Genomic DNA, 13,978 nt, shown 5'->3' with positions numbered 1-13,978 from the left:
TTATGTTAGGTCAGTACATAGCCACAGAAAAACACAGCCATTTTTCCAGCCAAAGAGAGGAGTAACAAAAAGCAGAAATAGAGATAAAATGAATCACTAACCTTGATGATCTTCAACAGATGACACTCATAGGACTTCATGTTACACAATACATGTATGTTTTATTCGGTAAAGTTCATATTTATATCCAAAACTCTGAGATTAGGGGGGACGCTACGGTCTCACTTGGCCAAAAGCCAGAGAAAATGCAGAGCGCAATATTCAAATTTCTATAAAAATCTAACTTCCATGAAATCACACATGAAAGATACCAAATTAAAGCTACACTGGTTGTGAATCCAGCCAACTTGTCAGAATTCAAATAGAAGCATTGTTTGCTTTCGCCGAAAAGCCTATCTGAGGATAGCACCACTTGTAAACAAAGAGAGAGAAGCATATTTCAACCCTGCAGGCGCAACACAAAACGCAGAAATAAAAATATAATTAATGCCTTACCTTTGACGAGCTTCCTCTGTTGGCACTCCAATTTGTCCCATAAACATCACAAATGGTCCTTTTGTTCGATTAATTCCGTCGATATATATCCAAAATGTCCATTTATTTGGTGCGTTTGATCCAGAAAAAACACCAGTTCCAAATTGTGAAACATGACTACAAAATCTCTCAAAAGTTACCTGTAAACTTTGCCAAAACATTTCAAACTACTTATGTAATACAACTTTAGGTATTTTTTAACATAAATAATCGATAAAATTGAAGACGGGATGATCTGTGTTCAATACAGGATTAAAACAAACTGTAGCTAGCCTTCTGGTCATGCGCCTCGAACAAACAGGACACAAGTGACCCTGATTCAAAATGGCAGTACTTCTTCATTACACAAAGGAAAAACCCTCAACTAATTTCTAAAGACTGTTGACATTCAGTGGAAGTGGTAGGAACTGCAAGAAGGTCAATTAGAAATCTGTATTCCCAAGGAAAATCCATTGAAAAGAGAGTGACCTCAACAACAAAATTCTGAATGGTTTGTCCTCGGGGTTTCGCCTGCTAAATAAGTTCTGTTACTCACAGACATGATTCAAACTGTTTTAGAAACTTCAGAGTGTTTTCTATCCAAATCTACTAACAATATGCATATCTTATCTTCTGGGGATGAGTAGCTGGCAGTTGAATTTGGGTATGCTTTTCATCCAAACGTGAAAATGCTGCCCCCTATCCTAGAGAAGTAAACAATACATTTGTGGAGTGGTTCAAAAACGAGTTAATGACTCCAACCTAAGTGTATGTAAACTTCAACTGTATGTACAGTGGCTCGCGGAAGTATTCACCCCCTTGGCATTTTTCCTATTTTGTTGCCTTACAACCTGGAATTAAAATAGATTTTGTGGGGGGTTGATTTACTCAACATGCATTTGATTTACACAACATGCCTACCACTTTGAAGATGCAAAATATTTGTTAAAGAAGAAATAAGACAAAAAAATAAGAAAATATGATCGTGGGTAACTATTCATCCCCCCAAAGTCCATACATTGTAGAGCCACCTTTTGCAGCAATTACAGCTGCAAGTCTCTTGGGGTATGTCTCTGTAAGCTTGGCACATCTAGCCACTGGGATTTTTGCCCATTCCTCAAGGCAAAACTGCTCCAGCTCCTTCAAGTTGGATGGGTTCCTGCTGGTGTACAGCAATCTTTAAGTCATACCACAGATTCTCAATTGGATTGAGGTCTGGGCTTTGACTAGGCCATTCCAAGACATTTAAATGTTTCCCCTTAAACCACTCGAGTGTTGCTTTAGCAGTATGCTGGAAGGTGAACCTCCGTCTTAGTCTCAAATCTCTGGAAGACAAACAGGTTTCCCTCAAGAATTTACCTGTATTTTGTGCCATCCATCATTCCTTCAATTCGGTTTCCCAGTCCCTGCCGATGAAAAACATACCCACAGCAGGATGCTGCCACCACCATGCTTCACTGTGGGGATGATGTTCTCGGGGTAATGGGAGGTGTTGGGTTTGTGCCAGACACAGCGTTTTCTTTGATGGCCAAAAATGTAAATTTGTCTCATCTGACCAGAGTACCTTCTTCCATATGTTTGGCGAGTCTCCTACATTTACTCCTACATTACATTTTTCTTTAAGTAATGGCTTTTTTCTGGCCACTCCTCCGTAAAGCCCAGCTCTGTGGAGTGTACGGCTTAGTGGTCCTATGGACAGATAACCCTGAAGGAGCTGCGGAGATTGGAGAATCGTTGGTCTCTTTGTTCTCTTTCAGATTAATGCCCTCCTTGCCTGGTCTGAGTTTTGGTGGGCGGCCCTCTCTTGGCAGGTTTGTTGTGGTGCAATATACTTTCAATTTTTTAATAATGGATTTAAATGGTGCCCCGTGGGATGTTAAAAGTTTGATATTTTTTTTATAACCCAACCCTGATCTGTACTTCTCCACAACTTTGTCCCTGACATGTTTGGAAAGCTCCTTGGTCTTCATGGTGCTGCTTGCTTGGTGGTGCCCCTTGCTTAGTGGTGCTACAGACTCTGGGGTCTTTCAGAACAGATTTATATACACTGCTCAAAAAAATAAAGGGAACACTTAAACAACACAATGTAACTCCAAGTCGATCACACTTCTGTGAAATCAAACTGTCCACTTAGGAAGCAACACTGATTGACAATAAATTTCACATGCTGTTGTGCAAATGGAATAGACAAAAGGTGGAAATTATAGGCAATTAGCAAGACACCCCCAATAAAGGAGTGATTCTGCAGGTGGTGACCACAGACCACTTCTCAGTTCCTATGCTTCCTGGCTGATGTTTTGGTCACTTTTGAATGCTGGCGATGCTCTCAGTCTAGTGGTAGCATGACACGGAGTCAACAACCCACACAAGCGGCTCAGGTAGTGCAGCTCATCCAGGATGGCACATCAATGCGAGCTGTGGCAAGAAGGTTTGCTGTGTCTGTCAGCGTGGTGTCCAGAGCATGGAGGCGCTACCAGGAGACAGGCCAGTACATCAGGAGACGTGGAGGAGGCCGTAGGAGGGCAACAACCCAGCAGCAGGACCGCTACCTCCGCCTTTGTGCAAGAGCCCTGCAAAATGACCTCCAGCAGGCCACAAATGTGCATGTGTCTTCTCAAACGGTCAGAAACAGACTCCATGAGGGTGGTATGAGGGCCCGACGTCCACAGGTGGTGGTTGTGCTTACAGCCCAACACCGTGCAGGATGTTTGGCATTTGCCAGAGAACACAAAGATTGGCAAATTCGCTACTGGCGCCCTGTGCTCTTCACAGATGAAAGCAGGTTCACACTGAGCACATGAGCACATGTGACAGACGTGACAGAGTCTGGAGACGCCGTGGAGAACGTTCTGCTGCCTGCAACATCTTCCTGCATGACCGGTTTGGCGGTGGGTCAGTCATGGTGTGGGGTGGCATTTCTTTGTGGGGCCGCACAGCCCTCCATGTGCTCGCCAGAGGCAGCCTGACTGCCATTAGGTACCGAGATGAGATCCTCAGAGCCCTTGTGAGGCCATATGCTGACACATGCACATTTGTGGCCTGCTGGAGGTCATTTTGCAGGGCTCTGGCAGTGCTCCTCCTTGCACAAAGGCGGAGGTAGCGGTCCTGCTGCTGGGTTGTTTCCCTCCTACGGCCTCCTCCACGTCTCCTGATGTACTGGCCTGTCTCCTGGTAGCGCCTCCATGCTCTGGACACTACGCTGACAGACACAGCAAACCTTTTTGCCACAGCTCGCATTGATGTGCCATCCTGGATGAGCTGCACTACCTGAGCCACTTGTGTGGGTTGTAGACTCCGTCTCATGCTACCACTAGAGTGAGAGCACCGCCAGCATTCAAAAGTGACCAAAACATCAGCCAGGAAGCAAAGGAACTGAGAAGTGGTCTGTGGTCCCCACATGCAGAATCACTCCTTTTTTGGGAGTGTCTTGCTAATTGCCTATAATTTCCACCTTTTGTCTATTCCATTTGCACAACAGCATGTGAAATTTATTGTCAATCAGTGTTGCTTCCTAAGTGGACAGTTTGATTTCACAGAAGTGTGATTGACTTGGAGTTACATTGTGTTGTTTAAGTGTTCCCTTTATTTTTTTGAGCAGTGTATATTTATTTCTCACCTTTCCTAGTATTAAGCACATTGCTTATCTTTACAACCAGAGTATAGCCTACCTGGCTAGAATGGAAATGAAACACAAGATAAGCGTCATTCATTCGCTATTTAAGTGTATTTTTCCCGCTGCCCCTGTTTCGAGACAAGTGCATGATAATGGTACATTCTAAAATCAACACACATTTCACACATACAGTACCAGTCAAAAGTTGGACACACCTACTAATTCCGGGGTCTTTATTTATACATTGTAGAATAATAGTGAAGACATCAAAACTATGAAATAACACATATGGAATCATGTAGTAAACAAACAAAAAAAGTGTTAAATCAAAATATATTTCATATGAGATTCTTCAAAGTACCCTTTTCCTTGATGACAGCTTTGCACACTCTTGGGATTATCTCAACCAGCTTCATGAGGTAGTCACCTTGAATGCTTTTCCAACAGTCTTGAAGAGTTCCCACATATGCTGAGCACTTGCTTGCTGGCAGATTGCCCCTTTAAGTCTATCAAACGTGTACGAGTTTGAGCATGTGTCCATTATTCCAATGGATTTATCTTACCAGCATGAATTAAAGCCCCACTTTTATTCCATAGGCTGGGATCCGCACTATGCAGCTGTTGCAAGAGCACATTTTTCCACTGGCTTATCACTGGCTGTCCACTGGTTTCAAAAACAATGATTGATAATAGGGCTGGGCGATATGGCAAATAAATTATCACAATATCTAAAAAAAAAAAAAAAAAAAAAAATGTTTTTTTTTGTTTTTTTTTAAATCATTCGATAACAAATATTATCACGATATAAATCAAATAATGTTTAAAAAGGGTGCATATCTGCTTCAGACTCAAGAATGCCTGAACAAACTACTAGGCAGGTAGCCTAGTGGTTAGAGCGTTGGGCCAGTAACCGAAAGGTTGCTAGATCGAATGCCCGACCTGACAAGATCATTTTACCCCTGAACAAGGCACTGTTCCCCGATAGGCCGTCATTGTGTGAACCATGACCAGCCTTACTAAGCACTTCATGGCTACAGACGTGAGTGCTACGAGTCGGTAGTCATTTAGGCAGGTTACCTTAGTTTTCCTGGGCACAGGCACTATGGTGGTCTGCGTAAAACATGTGGGTATTACAGACTCGGACAGGTTGAAAATGTCAGTATGTCAGCGCATGCTCAGAGTTCACGTCCTGGTAATCCGTCTGGCCCTGCGGCCTTGTGAATGTTAACCTGTCTAAAGGTCTTACTTACATCGGCTGCGGAGAGCATGATCACAGTCTTCCAGCTGATGCTCTCATGCATGTTTCAGTGTTACATGCCTCGAAGCGAGCATAGAAGTAGTTTAGCTCGTCTGGTAGGCTTGTGTCACTGGGCAGCTCTTGGCTGTGCTTCCCTTTAGTCCTGTTTTGATGCTTTGCCTGTTTGACGGTTCGTCGAAGGTCATAGCGGGATTTCTTCTAAGCTTCTGGGTTACAGTCCCGCTCCTTGAAAGTGGCAGCTCTAGCCTTTAGCTCAGTGCGGATGTTGCCTGTAATGCATGGCTTCTGGTTGGGGTATGTACGCAAAGGTGGTCTAGAATTTTTTTCCCTTCAGTTGCACATTTAACATGCTGATAACATGCTATTTAGTGGTGAGCTTTTTACAAAATCAAGCATTGCTTGGTAACAGCAAAGATTTGTTTTGTTACTTGAATAAATATGAGCTGAGATGTGTCCTGCAAATACTTTAGGTCAGACACTATATAAATTGTTCGCAATGCACTCATTAGCATTTAGTTGGCATGCTCTATGGCATTTTATATGCATTTGTTAGCATTGCAAACCTTCGGAGTACAAAGGCTGTGTTTTTTATTTTTTTAAAGCGCCCCTTGTGTTTAGTGCCGGTATTACCGAATATGCCAGTATGGCACAAGGTCAGTTTGAAGATAATCTGGATACCACCCAGGCCTAACACACAAGTATGAACTAACTGCATGCACCTCGCTCACACGCAGACCCCGTTATGTATGCATGCATGCACACGCTCTCATGCATCATGACAAAAATATGGCAAAAGTTAGGCTAGTTAAAATGTACAATATTGTGGCTTAATTCAAACAAAATCAAAACATTACAATTCCACATGCAGATTTTGGTCCTATTGCGTATGATAGTCCAGTTCTGTATGACCGCTAGGGGGCTATTACATTCTATCAAATGTAGTCACAGGCTGAATCTCAAACCAAACACTTGGCCCATAAGCCCTTTATCGAGTCGCCACTTGCCCTTGTGATCAATCTAGTCTGTTAAGTGTTTTAACTTAAATGAGCATTGAGACAACGCGCACTTGACATCAACTGCCACTTATCAATATTCCAAAATTAAAAATCAAGCATCGTCTCCCGCGACCTGTATTGTGCATGGCTCACTCACAATGAGACGCAGGCACTGGGGCAGACTGACGCATGCTCTGATAGACAGTGAGAAAGTTGTAAAAACAAAACATCTCTATTCCTGTACAAGTAGGCTATATCGGTCACAAGTAATTTCATCAGCTGATTTAAAATTGTTGTAGCCTGCTTGCTTCTAGCTAGCGTCACTGACAAACACAGGGATGGAGTTTTAGCTAGCTGGGCACTGCAAGGAAAAATTAAGGCTTGCACAATTACCGTATAAAATCGACGGTTATGGATGAAGACAATCATTCAAATAAAACTGTCATAACCGTTTATAACCACCCATTATGCCATCACTGACTTGAATGGGATGTACGTTCTAGTCATACAATTTCTATAGCAGCCTATGCAGTCAGGAGCGGAGGAAAGAAAAACGTATACAGTACATAGAAATAAAATTCGATACAGTATATAGATATAAATATATAAAGATATATAGCTACGGGGTCAGCTAAAAGCACAGAGAGCAGCAGCAGACTCGATACTGTACTGGGGGCAGAGCAGGCTGTTTCGCTGCTGTCACATACTGCCATTTTTAAAAATAACAACGTGACGCACCTTATATTCATGGCATTTCATTTGAAAGATGCTAATCTCATACTAATGTTACAGCATTGTTGCATTAGGTATGTTACATTTTTATTTTTCCCTTTATGATGATTCGGGACCTGTTATTGGTAGTTTCGTGATAACGGCACCTTTCATTTTGCGGAAGAAACATTTTTCCGTTGTTTTCTGAAAGTTAATATCCCAATTTCGTTTTAATGTTTAACCATTCACACTCCTAGCGTAGTCATAACATGTCCAATCCCCCAAAACACAGAACAACCAGCAGCTGTAGCCAAATCTTATTGCCATTTATTTTTTAGTACATATATTTCTTCCTTTCATTTTTAAACATTTTTTTTTACCTTTATTTAACAAGGCAAGTCAGTTAAGAACAAATTCTTATTTACAATGACGGCCTGGGTCAACTGCCATTGTTCAGGGGCAGAACGACAGATTTTTACCTTGTCAGCTCGAGGATTCGATCTTGCAACCTTTCGGTTACTGGCCCAACGCTCTAACCACTAGGCTACTTGCTGCCCCAAATGTATACATCTCACAACAATGGATTTATTGCGTGCTTTTGTTTGGACATCTTGTGACTGAAATATCACATCTAATAGTGATGACAGATGATCCAGTTTCTCTCCCCCTCGATACTGGTTCCCGTCTTCTCACAGTGAGGGTTTTGCTGCCTTCCAACCTTTTTATGCGATAACAGTACATGTTGAATAAAATAATGTCACGACAGGCCTGACAAACAGCTAATGTCAACAAAATAAAATACACGAGACAAGGTGGGATCTTTCTCTGCCTGGAAAATTATTTATGCGAGAATTGGCGGTGGGAAATTATTTTATGTGCAAATATTTATATAATAACCATCATACCGAAGTAACTTGGAGTCACGCGATGATATGTTGTGGGGTCCCCCCCCCACGACTTGGGAAAGTATGCAGTTTATTAGGCTACAAATTACAGATTAAATAAGTGATGAACTTCACAGGGTGGGGAAAGTGCACAGCGATGAGCTTGATGCTCCTTTCCAATAAATACCGAGGGTCTTATTCTGGTGACATGACGATCGATTCTTGACTGCAGTTTGACAACAACAAAAAATGCTCTTGCTACTTTGTCCATAACAAATGTCATCATGTAGGCTATACCTGCACTGTATCTGTGAGCTGTTGGCTAGAGCGCACGTGCCAAGACCAGAGTGGGAACAGTCGCTATATAACGCAACCTTTTTTGGGATAAAACTATCAGTAGAATTGAAAATGCGATGGAAACCCCTGTAACTTGTATTTTTTAATTCAGTACATGGGAATTTAACCACAATTTCTTTTTCTTTTCATATGCACTACATCATCACGCACAGCCTTTCATCTGCAAAAAGTACATTTGATGGAAACATCTTGTGGGACAATGTGCATAATGTTTTCATACAGATTTTGGAATATTCGCATTAAAATGTGTCGTCAATTGGATGTAAGTCAAGCTACTGAAAGTAATGACAGGTCTGATCCAGTCTGGACCCACAGCCATGCCACCAACACACACATGTCCAATGTCAACCTGGACCCAGAGCCCTGCAACCAGTCACCTATTCCCTCCCAGCCTCCAGTTCTGATCAATTATTTACATCTAGCAAGCAGTGGAAGGATTATATACATCTAGCAAGGCGTGGAGGGAAAGACAGCTAGAGGGAGAGAGATACAGATAAATCGAGGGGGTAGATAGAAGGAGAGGGAGGGAGAGGGTGAAGAGAGAGGGGGGGGGGGGGGAAGCAGCAGTAGCACCAGCTCTGTGCTCAGGCAAAGATCTATAAATATCTCTTCACATCTCTCTAGCAAAAGCCACCATCTCCACTGCTGCAAACACAGAAGCAGATCTCAGGTAGGCAAACTGATGAGTAGGGATAGGGTTCTATGGCGGTGAATCTACCCCAGGATTTTATCCGCATCAAAAAGGTATAGAAACAGTTGCACTTTTAAGCCAGCTTCCTGCTATTCTGCAAATGTATCCATGGAGCAGAGATTTTTTTCTTTTCTGTTTTTAAAGCTGATTTCCTGCAATAATTCCCATTTTGCAATGCATCGGAGAGAAAAATGCAGTTTTAAAGCAAGTTCAATTGAATTCAATGAATTTTGCCATGGCTTATGCTGTGTTCTTTGCTCAAACATAACAAAATTAACACCGATATGGGTATTTTCAGATCTCCCCGTCTAGCTTTAATTTCGGTGATTTTTAGTTCTTCAGATAGATAGGATACTGAGTGTACAACACATTAGGACATTTGCTCTTTCCATGACAGACTGACCAGGTGAATGCTATGATCCCTTATTGATGTCACTTGTTAAATCCACTTCAAATCAGTGTAGATGAAGGGGAGGAGACGGGTTAAAGAAGAGGTTTTAAGCCGCCTTGAGACATGGATTGTGTATGTGTGCCATTCCGAGGGAGAATGGGCAAGACAAAATATGTAAGTGCCTTTGAACAGGGTAGAACAGAATGAGATGACTCATCACTGGAATCACATTTACTCAGGGCTATCAAATCTCCGTCTCAAAAAATTATATTTATGATATACTACTTCCATCTATAGCCTAATCTAGTCAAACCCGTTCATCTATTATTATCATTTTTTTAATGTGGCTAGATAACACATGGTACAAACTAAGGATAGAAAATCAAATGCCTCTTGAGCCTTTTCACGTTCCAATCAAAAAAAAGTCAACTACACAGGCTCAAATAAGGACAAATTGACAAGGGAAACTGCATATTTCCATGTGTGTTTCTGTACCAAATGATAGTTAGGGTACAGCCACCAGTGCAATAGCAAATTGAGGTGGGATGACAAGAGACAGGCAGCCACAGCAGGCAGCTCCCACCACACCGCCGCTTCATTAGGAGCAGACTGTTGAATCAATGGTTCACCCATCGAAGACAAGCCTGCTCCTAAAAGCACACAAGCTATTCTCTAAAAACCACATGCCCCACCCATAACATTCGGACACCAATTGACTATATGCTGCTGCTGCACAGAGAGTGAGCAGCGTACAGTCATCTGCACTACATGCTTTTCCTATCCAAGCTCTTATGTGCTCATTAGGCAAGATGAGTTGAGGGAGGGAGGGGACTGAAGTTGGCTACATTAACTAATCTAATAGACCATGCTATTCTGTGATATTCAAACCAGATTGTGGAGTACTGTTAGTTTAGGCTGTATAGCATATGATGGGTATTTGATCCCCTTTACAACTAAGAGTATTTTAATAGTGCTTCCCAAAACATGTAGGCTCAGGCTGAGGCTATATTTCCAGTAAAGCTTTCAATCTCTCCCACAACACAGTTCCTAGTACACTGTCTGATATGTAGGGTATCCAACAAAGCATCCAGAAATCAACTATTCTCCCACAAATACAGGTAGAGGGGCAATGACTAACACACACACACACAGTGCTTGGCACTGCATATGTTGAGACCATAACAAGATATAGCTATGCTTTCCATACAGCCGTTACAAAGTAGTTTGTGTAAAGCATAGCACAGTGACTTGGAAGACAAAACATCTTCTAAACTTCAATGTCTAGTAGCAGGGGGTTCATTTGAAGTGAAAAAAATGCTCCGTTATTAAACGAATTATTTGTTTTGCTCCATGAGGTAATCCAATGTGTTCGTCACCATTTTGTCTATTTCAAATCTTCTCTCATTGATTGAGGTGGGTGTCCACCCCAAGTGCCGCATGTCAAGACAACGACCCTACCGTTATGCTCATTTACATTGAAAAACACGGCGTTCGGGAATGCAATCATGTTTACATTAAAGACAATGTGGAGCCGACACGAGATATGGGTCGGAAAACTTTCCTCAATGCAAGAATGGGATATGCCACTGTACTCCAAGTTAACTTCGTCCACATCGAGAAGATTGAAATACTGCTGGTTTTCCAGGAAAACTGCCCTTTTCGTCATAATGCTAACTATCAGGAGCCACCTGATAGTGGCAGTGTCAGCCAATCAGCTCATTTGTTGTTCAACCCAACATGTAATTTCATAATGGATGCTGTGGCTACTGCTAGTTAACATGGAGGACAAAAAGGGCAGTTTTCAGGAAAAACGAGCAGTATTTAAAGAGCAGTGTTGATTATAGGTACGATGAGGAGTACAGTGGCATATCCCATCCCTGCATTGAGGTACGTTTTCCAACCCATATCTCACACCAGCTCCATTGTGTCTTAATAATGTAGTAACCATGACTGAGTTCAGACCTCAGTGCATCTCAGTGTAAAATAGCTTCACGATAGGGTCGGTATCTTCTGGCAAGTACATTAGGTAGACTAGCTAGTTAGCTAATTTACAGTGGTTGGTAGAATATAGAATAAACTCTCGTTTACCGTTTAGATGAGTCTTCTCTCAATGAAAGCTTCTTCGATGTTTGTTTTCCCGAGTTGAAGGCTGCTAACGCGTTAGCTACTGCTGGTACACAGACAGGTTAACATTAGTGTAGGGTAAGCTAGCAGCAGCTGCTAGTGTAGTGCTGAGTTCCCAAATGTTTAACGTTAGCTAGCTAAACGGACAATACGCAGCAACAAAGTTAGCCTTTTCTTCTTATCTAACGGTAACAGTAACTTAGCTGTCAAACAAGGTGTCCGCTCACCTGCTCCTTTAGCTAGCTAATTATCTAAAACGTTAGCTAACATAAGAACAAATTCGATTAAAAAAATATCAATGACAGGATCATGGGTTATGAGCCAATTGAAGAAATGCCAATATGTATGCGGTTCGTTAGCGATACCGCGTGTCAACCACCCTCCGAATGGTTTACCCAATGCTAACTAATAATGGTAACAATAAATCGCTAGTTAATTAGTAACGTTGGCTCCATGGCTAACCAAACGCTGCCCTGGCTGAGTTGGCTCACGGTGAAAGGCACTGCACTGTCAAACGCTATCGACTCAAAACCGCACACACGTGAGAGGTATCTACATCGAACGTTGAAGATCAAATCAGAGAGAAAGCATCCAATAACTTCTAAAACGGAAATAACGAGAACCTTACACTTTAGATAAAATAAAGAAAAACGAGATTCCCTTCAGCTCCGGCTTCCAATACTGTGTGATTGCGACCCGCAATTCGGGGTGTTCCTGCATGTGCATTCTCTACAGGAACGCCCCCCTTCAGCCTTTACCCTCGAACACTTCTTCATCTTCTTCTGTATTATTGCGGTCCACAAACAAATGGTATAGGTGCATGCCGCCCCCTACTCTATTGTGTAGGATGAATTCGTTACACTTTGTGAAAAATTGCCCTACCAACTAACCCAGTACCCATTAAAACCTCACCACTATTCCACAAATTATCTGCTCCTACTCCAGGCCAGCAGCCTGGGAGGACGGGTCACTATCATTCAAACATCTTGTAACTCTTATTCTTCCCAGCTCTGCAGATTTTCCTGTGAGGAGGCAGTCATTAGATCATTTATTTTGGTACTGTCCATATGTAGCTCGTTTTTGGTCACAGGCCTAGGAATGGCTGAAGAATTGCAGATAGCAATACTGGGTGATTTTAAAAGTCATAGTCAATCGATCAATAATATAATAATTATTTTAGCAAAAAAATGTATCTTTAATTTACAATCTGTATAAACTATGAGAATAGAAAGGTACAGTACTTTTGTGAAGCAGCACAGTTAAAAAATATATGGCAAAAAGAAATCCAATATGGATGGTGTTAAGGGTTGAATGGAGCTGAAGGGTGGGACTAATAACAACAAGATAACAAATGTAAAACATACGGTGTCTGTAAAATGTACACTACCGTTCAAAAGTTTGGGGTCACTTAGAAATGTCCTTGTTTTTGAAAGAAAAACTTTTTTTCCCATCTAAATAACATCAAATTGATCAGAAATACAGTGTAGATGTAGAAATACATCTACACTGTAGATGTAGAAATACAGAGAAATATATTGTAAATGACTATTGCAGCTGGAAACGGCAGATTTTCTTTAATGGAATATCTACATAGTAGGCGTACAGAGGCCCATTATCAGCAACCATCACTCCTGTGTTCCAATGGCACTTTGTGTTAGCTAATCCAACTTTATCATTTTAAAAGGTTAAATTATCATTTGAAAACCCTTTTGCAATTATGTTAGCACAGCTGAAAACGAAGCTGAAGAAGCAATAAAACTGACCTTCTTTAGATTGAGTATCTGGAGCATCAGCATTTGTGGGTTTGATTACAGGCTCAAAATGGCCAGAAACAAAGACCTTTCTTCTGAAACTCGTCAGTCTATTCTTGTTCTGAGAAATTAAGGCTATTCCATGCGAGAAATTGCCAGGAAACTGAAGATCTCGTACAACGCTGTGTACTACTCCCTTCCCAGAACAGCGCAAACTGGCCCTAACCAGAATAGAAAGAGGAGTGTGAGGCCCCGGATCACAACTGAGCAAGAGGACAAGTACATTAGTGTCTAGTTTGAGAAACGGATGCCTCACAAGTCCTCAACTGGCAGCTTCATTAAATAGCACCCGCAATTGAGACATCTGTGGCATTGTGTTGTGTGACAACTGCACATCTTAGAGTGGCCTTTTGTTGTCCCCAGCACAAGGTGCACGTGTGTAATGATCATGCTGTTTAGTTAGCTTCTTGATATGTCACACCTGTCAGGTGAATGGATTATCTTGGCAAAGGAGAAAGCTCACTAACAAGGTAAACAAATTTGTGCACAAAATATGAGAGAAATAAGCTTTTTGTGAGTATGTAAATTTTTTGGGATATTTTATTTCAGCTCATGAAACATGGGACCAACAGGTTTGTATGTAGACCTACTGATAGCTAGCTGTAGCTCTGTCTCGTAAACTCTTTAGGT

The 13,978-nt window shown here is 41.8% G+C and overlaps 1 protein-coding gene across 9 annotated transcripts in view; it reads right to left on the bottom strand.

Moving 5' to 3' along the window:
* Positions 1–12,276, bottom strand: part of LOC129814844 (R3H domain-containing protein 2-like) — a 66,227-nt gene extending 53,951 nt beyond the window's left edge. For 3 of the 9 annotated variants that reach the window (XM_055867919.1, XM_055867929.1, XM_055867930.1), the window contains exon 1: positions 11,502–12,275. The gene's annotated coding sequence lies outside the window, so the exon portion shown is untranslated. Of the gene's footprint in view, positions 1–11,501 lie in introns of all 9 variants that reach the window. The other 6 variants (XM_055867928.1, XM_055867927.1, XM_055867920.1 and 3 more) reach the window with 5 other exon arrangements.
* Between the last annotated feature and the right edge of the window lie 1,702 nt (positions 12,277–13,978).

This window comes from Salvelinus fontinalis, chromosome 18 (genome assembly GCF_029448725.1).
Source record: "Salvelinus fontinalis isolate EN_2023a chromosome 18, ASM2944872v1, whole genome shotgun sequence".
Taxonomy (NCBI): Eukaryota; Metazoa; Chordata; class Actinopteri; order Salmoniformes; family Salmonidae; genus Salvelinus; species Salvelinus fontinalis.
This window is presented reverse-complemented; position numbering and strand designations above follow the sequence as displayed.